The 14,042-nt window shown below is 38.7% G+C and overlaps 1 protein-coding gene and 1 pseudogene across 12 annotated transcripts in view; both read right to left on the reverse strand.

Moving 5' to 3' along the window:
* RNF19A (ring finger protein 19A, RBR E3 ubiquitin protein ligase) overlaps positions 1–14,042 on the reverse strand; it is a 102,186-nt gene that overhangs the window by 62,884 nt on the left and 25,260 nt on the right. For 2 of the 12 annotated variants that reach the window (XM_039524385.1, XM_039524387.1), the window contains exon 1: positions 2,002–2,146. The exons of the other annotated variants lie outside the window; for them this stretch is intronic. The gene's annotated coding sequence lies outside the window, so the exon portion shown is untranslated. Of the gene's footprint in view, positions 1–2,001; positions 2,147–14,042 lie in introns of those variants that run through there. 12 annotated transcript variants of the gene reach the window in all.
* LOC120397328 lies at positions 7,817–13,152 on the reverse strand (annotated as a pseudogene).

Consider the following 14,042-nt stretch of genomic DNA (forward strand, 5'->3'; position numbering starts at 1 on the left):
TGTTCTTCAGGCACTACAGAACTTTCTACCGCAAAGGTAATGATAATCTGCACAGGAGACAGATGTCTCAGTGGCTGGTTCCAGACTGCAGAAGAAACATCCACGGGAACCAAGAACTATGCCAAACCTCACATTCTGCTCCTAAATTCAAGACATATTTATTTAACCTTGTCTTCCCCAATATAAACATGTGCCTATTTAAAAAATAAACTAGACTGTATACAATTTCCCTACTGAGGAGGGGATGAGAGAAAAAATGAACCACATGTGACAGATGTTAGTCACACTGCTTAATACACTACTAGAAGGCACTCAAATATTACAGTGATTAGGGTTATACAAGAACCTTCATGCAACAGAATAGAATTATACCAGGCCTATAACTCCAACATTTAGCAGAAAGTTTCCTTTTGCCAAATTCAGTGGTCCATCTGCATACAGAGGGAAAATATGGTGAACACAGTAATTACATTTATTTTATTAATTTCAGTTATTTTCAAATTAACTAATATTTCACGTGAAATTAAGCGTGTAAGATAATGACATGGAAAAGTTACAGAATTTAAAAAATAAAAGATTCTAAAAATGGTCAGTTGTAATGTGGCTTTCCTGTTGAAATTCTAAGTTTTTAGAATTTGACAATGATCTGCAAAATTCAAGTTTGTTCTTATTAAAACAGTATACTTTGCATAATGGTCAACTGGAGATTTTATTTAGCTTTAAGGGTCTTAATTTACAAAAGTTCTAAAATTATTCACTTTGCTCTATAAAACCTGTGAATGTGGAAAAACTGTCATATGATTTATTCAAAAATATTCTAAAAATGCACCAAATTGTAATTATTCATCCAGACACACTATGAAGTGTTTCTTGCTACCACATGTTCTTATTGAGTACTATGCATGTGATACCATCAGAACTGCTTAATGTTTTTATAACCTTGTCAATTACCAGTGCATATATCGTATCTAGTAGCCTATCCCAGGATGGGCTTGATCAGTGCTGCTCTGCCTCTCTATTTTCTCAAGTCTTCTCTCTGCCCTTTGTTCTGCTATTGCCTATAAAATGCTCATTGCTGGATGATGATACAGAGATAGAAAATTATCTTACCTCCCACCCCCTCACCTTGTTAATTCATAATTTGCAGTTGAATTGCCTAAAATGTTTTTTACCCCAGAACTGTTCTACTGATCAAAGAGCGTTCAATTGCTGCATATTATATAAAATGTCATTTACAGAATAATTCTTTCAAATTGGATCAAAATGTAACAGTAGTTTGTTACAAACATACAGACACCATTACAAAAGATACTTCATAGACGGAGCAGCCATACCACTATTACTTGGCCAGACCAATAAAGAGATTCACCCCCTGGCCATCAGGGAGCTTTGTTCCATGACCGTGACATTAGTCACGAAATGGGATTTAAGTTTAAGAAAAAAGGTACACCTAGAGTATTTTAGTCAATACAAGTACAATATGTGTATTAATACATATAATGATCTGCCAAGTTAACTCTGCCATGATAATGATCTGCCAAGTTAACTCTGATGTCACAATTCTGCTACCCAATAATGAACTGTTCTGTCTTGGATCCTAAAACCTTCTTTGTCTGCTAATACTAACAGCTTCAGCCCAAGCTATAATGTATGCTGAGCGAAGCTGTTTAAATAACCATGGGTCAGGCTGGCATTGTACCATAGTACTCAAATCAGCAGTTAAATTTAACAAACAAAAAATACCACTGTTCTGCTCATAACTTAGTTTACATTTAAATGAATACAAGTAGAATATTTTAGATCAGCCCATTTCCCCACTAAAGTTAAGAGCAGCTTCAGCTAGATTTGTGGCTATTCCTCAAGTAAATGCAGCAGAAAATAAGGCGGAGGCTAAATCAGAATTAGCCAGTGAGATTGCTCCCAAAATGTAATAGCTTTGACTGTGCATACAATCCCCACATGGTCGATATAGAGTACATCTGCCTACCACCAGCTGCTTACCTCTGATGTCACAGTGCCGCATAACAACTAGGACAGGTGGAGGAGAAAAGGGGAAGGGACAAGGAGAAAGAGGGAAGAGAGATGAAGTGGGGGCGGGGGCTGCAGGTAAAAGGTAAAGCTATCTCCGAAGTCACAGATCTACCAGTATCAACCAGTCTGTATATAAATGGTATTGTTGGCACGTGAGCCCTTGATGCAACCTCATTTGTTCACTCATTTCACCCCACCAATGATATCATAGCATGCAAATGATCTGAACAGGCAGAGGAAAAGAGGGGGGCAGAGGGGTCTGATGCCAAATGGCAGTGAGAGGATAGAGGAGCACCTCTTCCAACACCAGTTCCAAAATCCATGAAGTTCATTGTGTAAGTAGCTACCTCAGCCTACTCTAAAAATATACAACCTCAGACCCTCATTTCCCTTTCTTAGGTTTGGCTTTAACAAATAAATTAATATAACAAAGTTCAATTCAAGCCTTCTCTGCAGCCATGTTCACTGCTAAGGTTCCTACCTTAGGATTTCTTATGCTAGATCCTTTCTCCCAAGAAAGCGATTTCCATCCCCCTTACATATGGCTGAGGTAATGAGCCTTACTGTATCTTTTCCTTGAAAAAACACAGCTGCTAAATGGGCAAGGTGCTGCAGAGAGACACTCCCTAGGTGTTCACACACAGGTACTATTTTATTTAATTTAAAGGCATTTTTAATGTTGGGAGCAGATACTTTCCATAATAAGTTCAATTATAACACATCTCATTGTTTTGAGCTATTGATATATATATGCCATTGAATGTCTCTCAATTAATTACTCTATTGCATCTCAGATTTACATACATTTTATATGTACAGTAGATATATTCAAATACAGAAAAAAAACTGCTAAAGGAACATTAAGGTTGCACAGTGAAGCAGTGTAAACTTAGCAAATACCACAATTAAAGTTTCCTGTGAAACCTTAATGCAAGCGCACAAGGGAGCTGAATTATGATGATGTTTAATTACAGGATCACAAACTGTGTTTTTCAGAGGACCCTGGCCTCATTTAGTACACAGGATAGAGCTCACTGAATGGGTAACTTTTTTCCTCGTCATTCAGTGTGTGCTTTTATGCCTTTACCACACATCATCCAAACCCTGCAGTGAAAAGAGAATTAATACTTTTCTCATGATACTCATTTTCTATAGCATTCATCACCACACTATTTAAGTGCTTCACAAACATTAATGACTTAATCTCCACAGTACTCCTGTAAAGGAAGTATATTATCCCTATTTTGCAGCTAGGGAATAGAAGCACTGTGATCTTAAGGCAAAAATTGTTAAGCGTCCACCAATGTTGCATGCCCAACTAGAGATGCCCTGAGCCAGATTTTTCAGAGTACTTAGCATTTTTATATTACCCTATAGATTCAAAGCCGCTATCACTGACTTCAGCTGCATCTGAGAGTGCTCAGCACTTGTGCAATCAGGCGCTGGTTATCTTAAATTGGGCAGCCAATAAATGAGTAACACGCAGTCAGTGGTCACCTAGGTAAAGCTTGGTTTAAGTGACTTGCTCTGCATTACGTATGAACTCTATAGAGGAAGCAGGCATAGAATTTAATTTCGCAGTGTGGCACTGCATTGCCATAACCACAAAACCTTCCTTTCTTGTCCTATAATCCCCTGCCTCAATCACTACACACCCTCTAACTTCTGCACTAAGTGAGGCACTGGTCCTTCACACAACAGCCTCATTCCCTACAAAACCATCCCGAGCACTGAATGTGGCAGGTATCCTATGGGAACATTAGTATGTGAAAATCTAGTTAAAGATATACCATAATGCAAATGGCACAAGGAGTCCAGAACAGTGGTTTCATGGACCCTTAATTGTGGCATTCCCTAATTTTTGAGGGCTTGACTTTATCACCTTAACATCTGTTTAACATGGGGGGGGACGGGGATTAATGTAATTTTTCAAGCTTAAACACCCTCCTGACCAAACACACATTCTATCGTGTGGAACCATCCTTACCCCCACATGGGTTATTAGCAGGGTTGGGAACTCAAAAACTTTAACACAGACCTCTGCAATCTAAGTAATGGAGTAACTTGGTAGTAGTAAGCCGTTATCCTCTATGTGCACCAACCACTAAAAGATGATGAGACACACCTTACCAGTGGGTTTCACAGCTATTTGCTAGACAGATGAAAGTTGGAACTCGGGAATTCTATTCTATTCCAGGTTCTGGAGGGAGTGAATTCTACTGGTTACAGACCCTTCTGTTGTTCTGTCCCCCAGCATGTCCTCTTCTGGGCCTGCCCATTGGCATGTCCCCATCACCTTCAATCCCACAACCCTTCCATATCCTCCCTCTCACTCAGGTTGCTTCCTCTTCCTCCTTTCTGCATGGACACCAGCAAGAGGAACACAAAGCTTGTGAAAGTCTTCTAGCACTGAATTCCATGCCCAGAATCACAGCAGCCCTCTGGCATGTGGGAGAAGCAACTGCAGGGAAAGATCTGCTCAGCTTCAACAGCCCTGGCTGGAGCATGCTTAAGGCAGACAGAATCTTTGGAGAATTTAGCTGCCCAACTAACAAACCTCTGAGCATGTGTCAACAATGATTTTTCAAAAGTTTAATCTGCTAAACGTATGGCTCTTCAGAGTGATGACATAAGGCTGCTTTCTGACCCTAGGGCAACAGCTCTGTCAAATTTCAAATCCCTGCTCCAAAGCATGGAGGCAACAGAACTTCTCAATGAAACAACTAAGATTGTTGGTTGTTCCCCCATTCCCCCAATAATGGCAATAAAAGTTTCTTTCCATATTCTCAGAAACAGTTGAGCCACCTGTTCTAAAACATTTTTTAAAAAAATCAGCCTGAGGCAGAGACCCACCATGGAAAATTTCAGTCCAGTTAAAGTTTAGTTTAAGTTCTAAGCAACTAAAAACAAGGTCTTGTAATAGGAAACAGTAGTGAGCAACTATTTATTTACAGGAGTCACTGCCACCTATTTCATTCATATATATATATATATATATATATAAAATAAAATAAAATAAAATAAAATAAAATAGATGGGGACTGCCAGTGACTCCTGTAAATAAATAAAATAAATAAATAAATGTGGGGAGAGGGTTGTATATATAATATAAATAAAACCACACACACTCTTACACATACTAATTTATAACACCTAGTGGCCCCAACCAAGATCAGGACCAACTATGTTAGGCACTGTGGATACACGTGTAAGACATTCCCTTTCCCAAATAATTTACAGTATAAACAGTTTACAGTCTACGCTATTCCTAAAAGACAAAAGCACCCTTTTAACACATGAATCATAGATCATATGTTTAGATTATGAAACTTAACTCTTTCTTTCACACACACACACGTATATTTTCCTCTTAAAAACCTCCAGGATTTGTAAGTACAAAAATATCATATTCTTTTTTATAAAAATCACCAATCTTATGAATGTCGCCCCTACTACTGATATCACTGAAGGAAGAACCCTGCTGGATTTCTATCTGAGCAAAGAATTTGGGCTGCAATGGCAGCTTAGAAGTTTAATGTGCTTCTACATAAGATCTCTTTCCCCACTGTCAAAAGGAGATGTATGTTTAGGAGGAAAGAAAATTTCAATATATATAAAAAAATATGCAATCCTTTAGGATTTGTGAAGTACATATTGTTTTTTTTCATTAGCCTACAGTAAAGTAATTTTTATGGAACACTTTTTAGTACTTTTTGGAGGAAAAAAGGAAAAATTAACTATAGGTAAGTACTTGTCACAAGAAACATTCTTTAAATGCAGTTGCACTTTCTCCACACAAATAATCTGAAATTTAAAAATGGATTTGCAGCTTTATTCTGCTATTTTCACTTTAGAGAAGTTTTTCCAACTTTAAAAAAAAAACCAAAAAACTAGGAAGACTAACAAGTCAGCTGCACTGTCACCACACCTAAATTTGAAATACTGAAGTCTACAAAAATTAACATTCTAAACATAATTAAATATTAAATACAAAATTATACTTCTAATGTACCTCTACCTGATTATGTTCTGTAAGTAATGTGATTTTCTGTCATTTCTTCATAGTCCACAATATTATGCACTAAAAGGAGAAGCTGTGACATCATTAGAAATTCCTGACACACATGCTCCCCCCTGCACATCTGCTTGAAAGGAGTGGGATTTGGGTTTCTTAAAAGGAGTAATCTTTCTTCTCACCTTCTGAGAAATGTAGCATTGTAACTGTTTATTATATTTTATTCCAGCATCTTGAGCCTAAAGGGCACTTTTTATAAATCTTTTTTAAAATGATAAAAGTTGTGTACTTCACCTAAAGATATCACTGATCAGTGAAAACACAGGATGTCATTGGAATAATGATCCCATCCATATCCTTGAGTATCTATAAATTTCAAAAGTTCATAGGAACACAGAAAATGCCATACTGCATTTGATCATGGTCCGGTATCCTGTCTCTAGTAGTGGCCAGCATGAGATGCTTCAGAGGAAAGCTCAAGAAACTTCCCATTAGGCAAATATGAGATAATCTGCCCCACCCATATTAGATCTAATCACTAGAGATTTCCTTCAACCCTGAAGCATGAGCTTTTATATCCCTACAGAAATCTGACAGAACAACAACAACTTTGGATATTATTAGCCATATCATTGTCTAATTTATTTTTGAAACTTGCAAAGATGTTCAGCCTCAATGACTTCCAGTGGCAGTAAATTCTACAGTCTAATTATGCAGTGTATGAACAAATACTTCCTTGCACTGGTTTTTGATTTGCCACCTTTCAATTTCATTGAATGCCCTTGTTTGTGTCTTTTAAGACAAGGAAAACAGAAACCACAAACCTGCCCTCTCTACAGTATTTATCATCATTATAGGCAGGGTTGATAGCACTGCCTGGTAAGGTTGCCTGACACTCTCCGCTATCAGACCCCATTTTTAATTGCTTTAATTTTTCAAGCTGAATGTCTGTCTCAGCCTGAATTTTTTGGGAAAAATCTTCAGCTAAAATGGTTCAGCCATTTTTTGAGAACAAGGCTAGGGAAAAAGAATTGGTTTGCCCATGTTAAAAAATGCTGACGACCTTTTCTTTCAAAAGTTTTACTGCCCCCATGTTTTGGAGTTGGAACTTGAAATTTGGGGCTGAGGGGTACCCCATGCATCAGTGATATCCCTGTTACTGTTCCTTTGCACACATGATCTAATTTAGCCAAATTATATGCCTTTTAAAGAATCCCAGTTTACACATGCTCTGTACAGAGTTAAATGTTGACAACTAAATTCCCTGAGGAGTCTGTCTGCACTCCAGTATGGTCTCAAGCAGGACTTTCCCTGAAATTGCAGCTTTGAGCTGTTGCAGGTTGTGCTGGATCCAGGCACCTGAACGCATACTCTCTCTGTTGTGTTCTCAATGAGCCACCATTGTGCCTGTAAAGAGGAGAGGAGGCTGTTGCCAGAGTCAAATGCAGAAGAGACAACAGCCAGACCTGCCAAGGGCAGTGATGAACTGGGACTGGAGGCTGATAGAGGGGGGAAGGACAGACTGGTTTGGCAAGGAGATTAGACCTGGAAGCCAGGGGGATTAGAACAGTCAGATGGGTGAAGCTACAGGGACAGTATGAAAGTCATGTTCTCCCCTCACATTCTAGAGACGTCTTTAAAGCCTTCTGTTCACATCTTGACACTTAATGTTGATCTGTGGCTGAATCCCATACTCTTGAACCATCTGTATTTGTCCATGCAGTCAACTGTGCAGGTAGTCCCACCCATCTCAGACACACTTTCGTTTAGTGCTGCTTTCATCTGAAGGAGCATCCTTCTGTAAACCTTGCCTTTCCTCCAGTGGGCTGGCACAGCACAGTTGAGCAGCCAACACACAGAACTACAGTCTGAGCATGGCTGAATACAGTGGTTATTTTATAGCAAACTGGACACTTCACATCCATGAAATAGGATTTTGGACTCTGGACCAGACGCTTCCTTGTGTTTCCGCTTCTCCTCCTTGGGGAAGGGATGCAGCAAGTCTTTCACCAGAGGCAAGTTCACATGGAGGACTGGGCAAGGAGATTGAGATTGAAAAACAATGGGTGGGGGGAAAGGTGAGGGATGAGAGAAAGTGTACAGTGAGGGAGAGAAGAAGAGACCTATCTAATTGTGTATATGAGAGAGAGAACGGAGATTGGGACAGGGAACCTGGGAGGGAGTAACACCGAGATTGGACAAAGAGGAAAAATCAGAACCCAGTGGGAACAGAGAATAGGGGGGTGGAGGAAGACCAGAGGCCAGATGTGGGAGAGAGAAACTGAGAAGGGAGACAGGACTGGCTGGGCAAAGAGACTGCATTTGGAGAGGGGGTATTTTTTCCTTCATTAAAAGTCCTAAACAACTCCTTGTAAATTAGTAAATTACAAATTTGCTAGATTTAAGTAAAAACAAAAACATTTGAAAGATAACATATTTCTATTTTTGGCAGTGCATTAGCAGAAAAACAGGAAATGAATCAACCTGCAATAATAAACCTTAAAAAGTTGAAACATACCATGAAAGTGGGGGAAAGAGTGGGGGCGGCGGCAGCAGGGAGGGGTGATTATGTTTTTGTTTTTATGATAGCAGCTTCTATAGATAAACTGCCATCTCAGACAGCATACATTTTGATGGACATCAAAATGATCTTTGGGAGTGGTCAAGAATAGTACTGGTTGATATAGTAAAACCCCTAGCTGGGAATAGCCAAATGGTTAGCAGTTGCAATTTTCTGGCCTTCCAACAAATTTTACATAAGAAAGCTGATGAGGCCAATAGCAGACTAAATATTAGCTTTTACAGAGACGGGAAAGACAAGTTACATCTCCTTACAGCAAGATGCTAACCGGTCCTCTTCATCTCGTCTCTGAAGTTTCAAGTTGTGCAAATGGATTTTGTTTCTTTTGTAATTGAGAATTACACATGACCTGCATGCAACTGGGCTGACTTGCAAAACAATAGCAAAGGTGAGAAAAGACTGCCATCTAAAACGTCACTACCAGGTTAAAAATCTGTAAATATTCAGAGAGGCTGAAGAGATATGTTGCTTCTCAATGAGCAAAGTGATCTGTTTCCTATCCCTGGCCCCCACTATAAAACTAAAAAAAGCAAATGCACCCTCTAATTTTAATGTTGCAACTTAATTTTTTACTGACAGTACATAGTAATTTCCTTGGGAGTGAAAGCTGTGTACTGCGCTAACTTATAAGACTGATATTTTCCCTGTTGAAATTCTGTTTAGTCTTTATCTTCTATCCATTCTGATTGGATACAAAGTATGTAGTGACATCTACATATTGACAAAAGCTATTAAAGTTTAAAAAAGTAATTTCAGTAGCAACTCTGGAGCTACTGCTCAGAGGAATTATTTTTAAGACCCCATTTTAGGGCATTTAAAACTTTCTGGGGGGAAAAAAAAATCACCAAAATGTCTTATGTTTGTTCTAAATACGCTAAGAAATTTAAGAAGTTTGGTAAAAGCCTGTTCAGGCATTTGAGTTACCAGGAGTGTGAAAAGGAAGACTATTTTATACTTTAAGAAGTTTTAGATCTCTTTATATGCTCAGATTAATTCTAATTCCTGCATTTGAAGTTGTGTGTGTTGTAAATGATGTGGGACTCACCCCTGCGTTGCCTCCTGCTGGTCGTCTAGGAAATTAGTTCTTTTCCAGCATCCGGAGCGCCCTCTGCAGGCCGGTGTCCCGCTGCCGCTGGCCCATGTCCCTCCTGGACCCAGTGCCCCTTTACCTGGGGGCTGCCCCCTGGCAATACCCCCACCAGTCTCTATGGGTCTCCCTTCTCTGGGAACCCCCAACCCTCTAATCCCCACCTTGCCTCAGTCTGGGCTACTGCCAGTCATCACCAAGCCCCTGCTCCCTGGGGCAGAGTGCAATGTAAAAGCCACTCATCATAGGTAAGGCGGTTTGGACCTGCTGCCCTTCCTCTGCCTCCCAGTACCACTATGGAGTTGCCAGCCTGGAGTTCCCCTGCTCCTCTGGCTCTCCCCAGCCCTGCTTCACTTCCAGTACCCTTACTGCAGGCAGCCAGGTCCTGCTCTCTCCCAGCCTGGAGAGAGACTTCTCTTGGGCCTCTGGCTCACAGCCTTTTTATACAGGCCAGCTGTGGCCTGACTGGGGCGTGGCCCCGCTGCCACTGCTTTCCCAAATCAGTCTAGTAGCTACTTTCTCCCAGCCACAGCCCTCCCCAGGGCTACTCTTAACCCCTCCCAGGCAGGAGCAGGTGATCACCCCGCTACATGTGTGTATAAAAAAAAATCCTCAATGAGGAATGCATGCGCTGAGATTTAAAAAGACTGTCTGAGAAAGTTCAACAACCGAATATGTAACTTTATGGCTCAAATTTTATGTGTCTGAAAAGTAAAAAAACTGATGGTTTCTGGGGGATCCATAGCTATCACTTGGCCCTCTTAGAAAATACAGTGAATCATCCTAAATTCATGAAATATCGCATATGTACAAGAGGGTTAAATTCCAGCTGTAGTGGGAATCCTATAATTTGATTACTTTTGTACATGTAAAAACCTCTAATATCACATTAAAGTACCTGCTTTTTACTTTTGGCATAAGATTCCATTTCACATCTGCTTTTTGTCTCATTTAATGCGTGCACAATACTTTGAAGCTATAATCCACTATACAAGTGCTAAGTATTTAACATTTAAGTTAATTCTCATGCTTGTAAGAGGTGCCAGACTGATTGAACAGGTACACCACAAGTAGTACAAATATGCTCACACTATTCTAAACATATTTCTAACTTGAATACATTTTTAAAAGGCTGCTTGCTTTCCAAGAGGGCATATACCCAATTAAGGCTATGTTTTAGTCTCTCCCACCAAACTCCACTCCTCCTCTCCCAGCAGAAACAAAGATTCTTTCTAGGTAGAGAGAAACAGGAGGATAAATTTGCTCTACTACTCCCACACAGCTGCTTGGATCAGCATTAGCATTCTAACAGAAATGTAGCTCTATCCTTCATCTCAACTGCCAGGGTAAGAAGTAGCATGTAGAGAGGAATGAAGATATGACAAAGCACAGGTAAGCTACGGTAATGTCTCCTCTGGACTGATAAAAGTGGAAAAACAACAGAGCTGCTTTGTGCCTACAGATGGCACAGGAATACAATAGAACACTTTTAATTTGCCCTAATGACTGGGAGCTCCACTGACAATACCAATTTGGTGAATTAGCAAGAGAACAAACAAACATTTATTATGATACTTGTAAGAAATCAGCCAATTAAAATCTGGCAAGTAAAGGGCAGATGGGGATAGTCAACTATTCTACCTATAAATTTACTTTATATATATATATTTGTCTCCCCTATCCTGTCCCCTTCCCTTCCCAGGATTCATTTTATGTTCTTTTCTTAAATTGCAGGTTCTCTGACTCAGGCATTGTATTTTCATACAAATCAGTATGCTACCTAAGGCCCAAGACCTGACTTGGATCCCGAATGCTACCACAATTTTTTAATAATAATGGTAGTTGGATGTAGTGTATAACAAAGTGTATTTTGATCATCAACTATACTTTAGCTTTATTATACTTCACAGTACATTACTAAGTGTATTTAGTATGTTTTGTAAAAAATAATGAAACCTTATTAATATAGAACTATATTACAACATCCGCTATTCAACCCATGAAAGGAATGGAGAGAACCATTTTTTCGCACAGATTAAGAAGTGTGCAGTTCAGCAAAGGTTCTACGGAATCTGATGTGATTCATGGCACACTGCTGTAAAAAAAAATTTAAGAACCTACATTTAAACTAGACAACTTTTCATGCATTTTTACACAGAACTTGAAGTTCACATTTAAATATTTGGAAGCTAATGTGGTCTTAGTTACTAAAAAATTAGAGCATAGATCTATTGTGTCTTTCAAACTCACACTGATGTGTTTTATTTCAGGAAGTGAATAAAGCAGTTGATATTTTAATCTCTCTCTCAACCACAATTAAAAAACTAATCTTTTACTGAAAGAAACTTCAGACTCTCACACTGCAAATATTAGAAAGCACCATTTTGTTTACACAAATGTAATGCTATTTTTTAAAAAAAGCTATCAAGTTATTTAAAAGCTCCAGTATTATAGAAAAAACGGAGCGAGTGAAACCTGGGGGGGAAAAAAAACAGTCCACTTTTTTGTAAATAAAGATCTTCAGAGTTGAGGAGATTACGAAGGATGAATGCCTACATAAATGGTGCATTTCTTAATGTGACTGTTCTATTTTGGAAAAATATTCTCTCATGAGGTCTTCCCTTTGCCTACAGAGCCAGAAGAGTAACTAAGAGACTGTCTTCATCTGTTCAGCTTTTTGTTTGAACAATGCTAGTCAGACATTCCACAATCTCACAAAAGCCAAATACAAAGGTCAATTGTTACTGTTAAATGTTCGCAAATATGCAGCAAAGAGGATTAAAGTTTGGAAAAAAGAAAAGGCAACAATATAGTTTAAATATGGCTTTTATGGCTATTTCTATGGGCAATTGGGGGAGGAGCAGAAAAGTGTTTTCTTTAGACTAGGCTCTACTTCAGTATTTAAGAATGTGTCAATAACCGTGTGTGTCTGTATTTTCTTTTATGCGGTCAGGACAATGTCATCCTGACATATGAACTTTTATTTTCAGATTATGCTTTCCTTTATTGCTGTCAGGAAGAAACATATTATAATCAAAAGATATGAAGTCTGTGTAAATTCAATTGTACCATACTCAACAGGCAGAAGAAAGGCAGCCTTTCTTAAAATTCAGAGTACTTCAACTTGGTGATGGAGGAGGGAAAAGTGTTAAAGTGAGTTTATCCCACCATAAAGAAATGTGAACCTACATTTCTGCCCTGAAAGAGATGTAACTGAACATCATTTCTTACATTTGCAAATTCATGGGAAAATGTCACCATTTCACTTGAAAAAAATTAAAGATTATTTTTAGAAATTGTATTTATTAGCAACTGATATATCAGTTTATACCATAGCCACCTAAGGTCTGATCCTAGGAAGTACAGAGCAACCCTTCAAAACTCAAATTGACTTCACTCAATACCTTCCAGGATGAGGCCGTTAACTCCTACAATCATCTCCTTTTGCAATTAAGTTGTGCAAGAACTATTATAATGCTGACAGTGTATGTTCTATTAAAACATTACAACAGGGGCAGAGTGCTCTTCTCTAGCAACTGGCTTATTTCTTTAAAAAGAATTGAAAGGTACTTATGAAACATAAGGGATTTGATTTTTAAATATACTTTAATCTTTAAAAGTGCTGTACATTAAGAATAGCTAGAGATATATATAGCCTAGTGTAGTTATAAGCTTTGTGAAATTCCAATGTTTGAGTAACTTGTTTAGTTCATGAATGCCTGAAGATGATACAACAGCTAATATTTACTTTATATCCTAATATCATTATTTGTTTATACTGTAGTAGTGCTCAAGGACCCAATCATAGATCAGGGTCCCACTGTGCTAACATTCTACAAAACACAAAATGACAGGCCCTGTCCATGAACAGCTTCCAATTTTAGCAGAGTAGCAAACCACACATGCCTGTTTTAGTAATTAACTATAGCCTACTTGGGGAGGGAGGGGATGCATTCACTTTTCCATGACAGTTAATTTTATAAAATGGAAAATAATGTATTTTGTGGAGATGTAAACTTGCTGAATGGTTTGTGAGCAAAAAGCCCTAGAGAAATACTTTTTAAAAGAATTAAATAATTTAGATAACTAAAGTATCAGAGGGCCATGTTAGTCCAGATCTGTAAAAAGCGACAAAAGAGTCCTGTGGCACCTTACAGACTAACTGACGTATTGGAGCATAAGCTTTCGTGGGTGAATACCCACTTTGTCAGATGCAGGTGGTGGAAATTTCCAGCACACACATCTGATGAAGTGGGTATTCACCCACGAAAGCTTATGCTCCAATATGTCTCTTAATCTATAAGGTGCCACAGGACTCTTTGTCGCTG

This window comes from Mauremys reevesii, linkage group 2, assembly GCF_016161935.1.
Source record: "Mauremys reevesii isolate NIE-2019 linkage group 2, ASM1616193v1, whole genome shotgun sequence".
In the NCBI taxonomy this organism is placed as follows: Eukaryota; Metazoa; Chordata; order Testudines; family Geoemydidae; genus Mauremys; species Mauremys reevesii.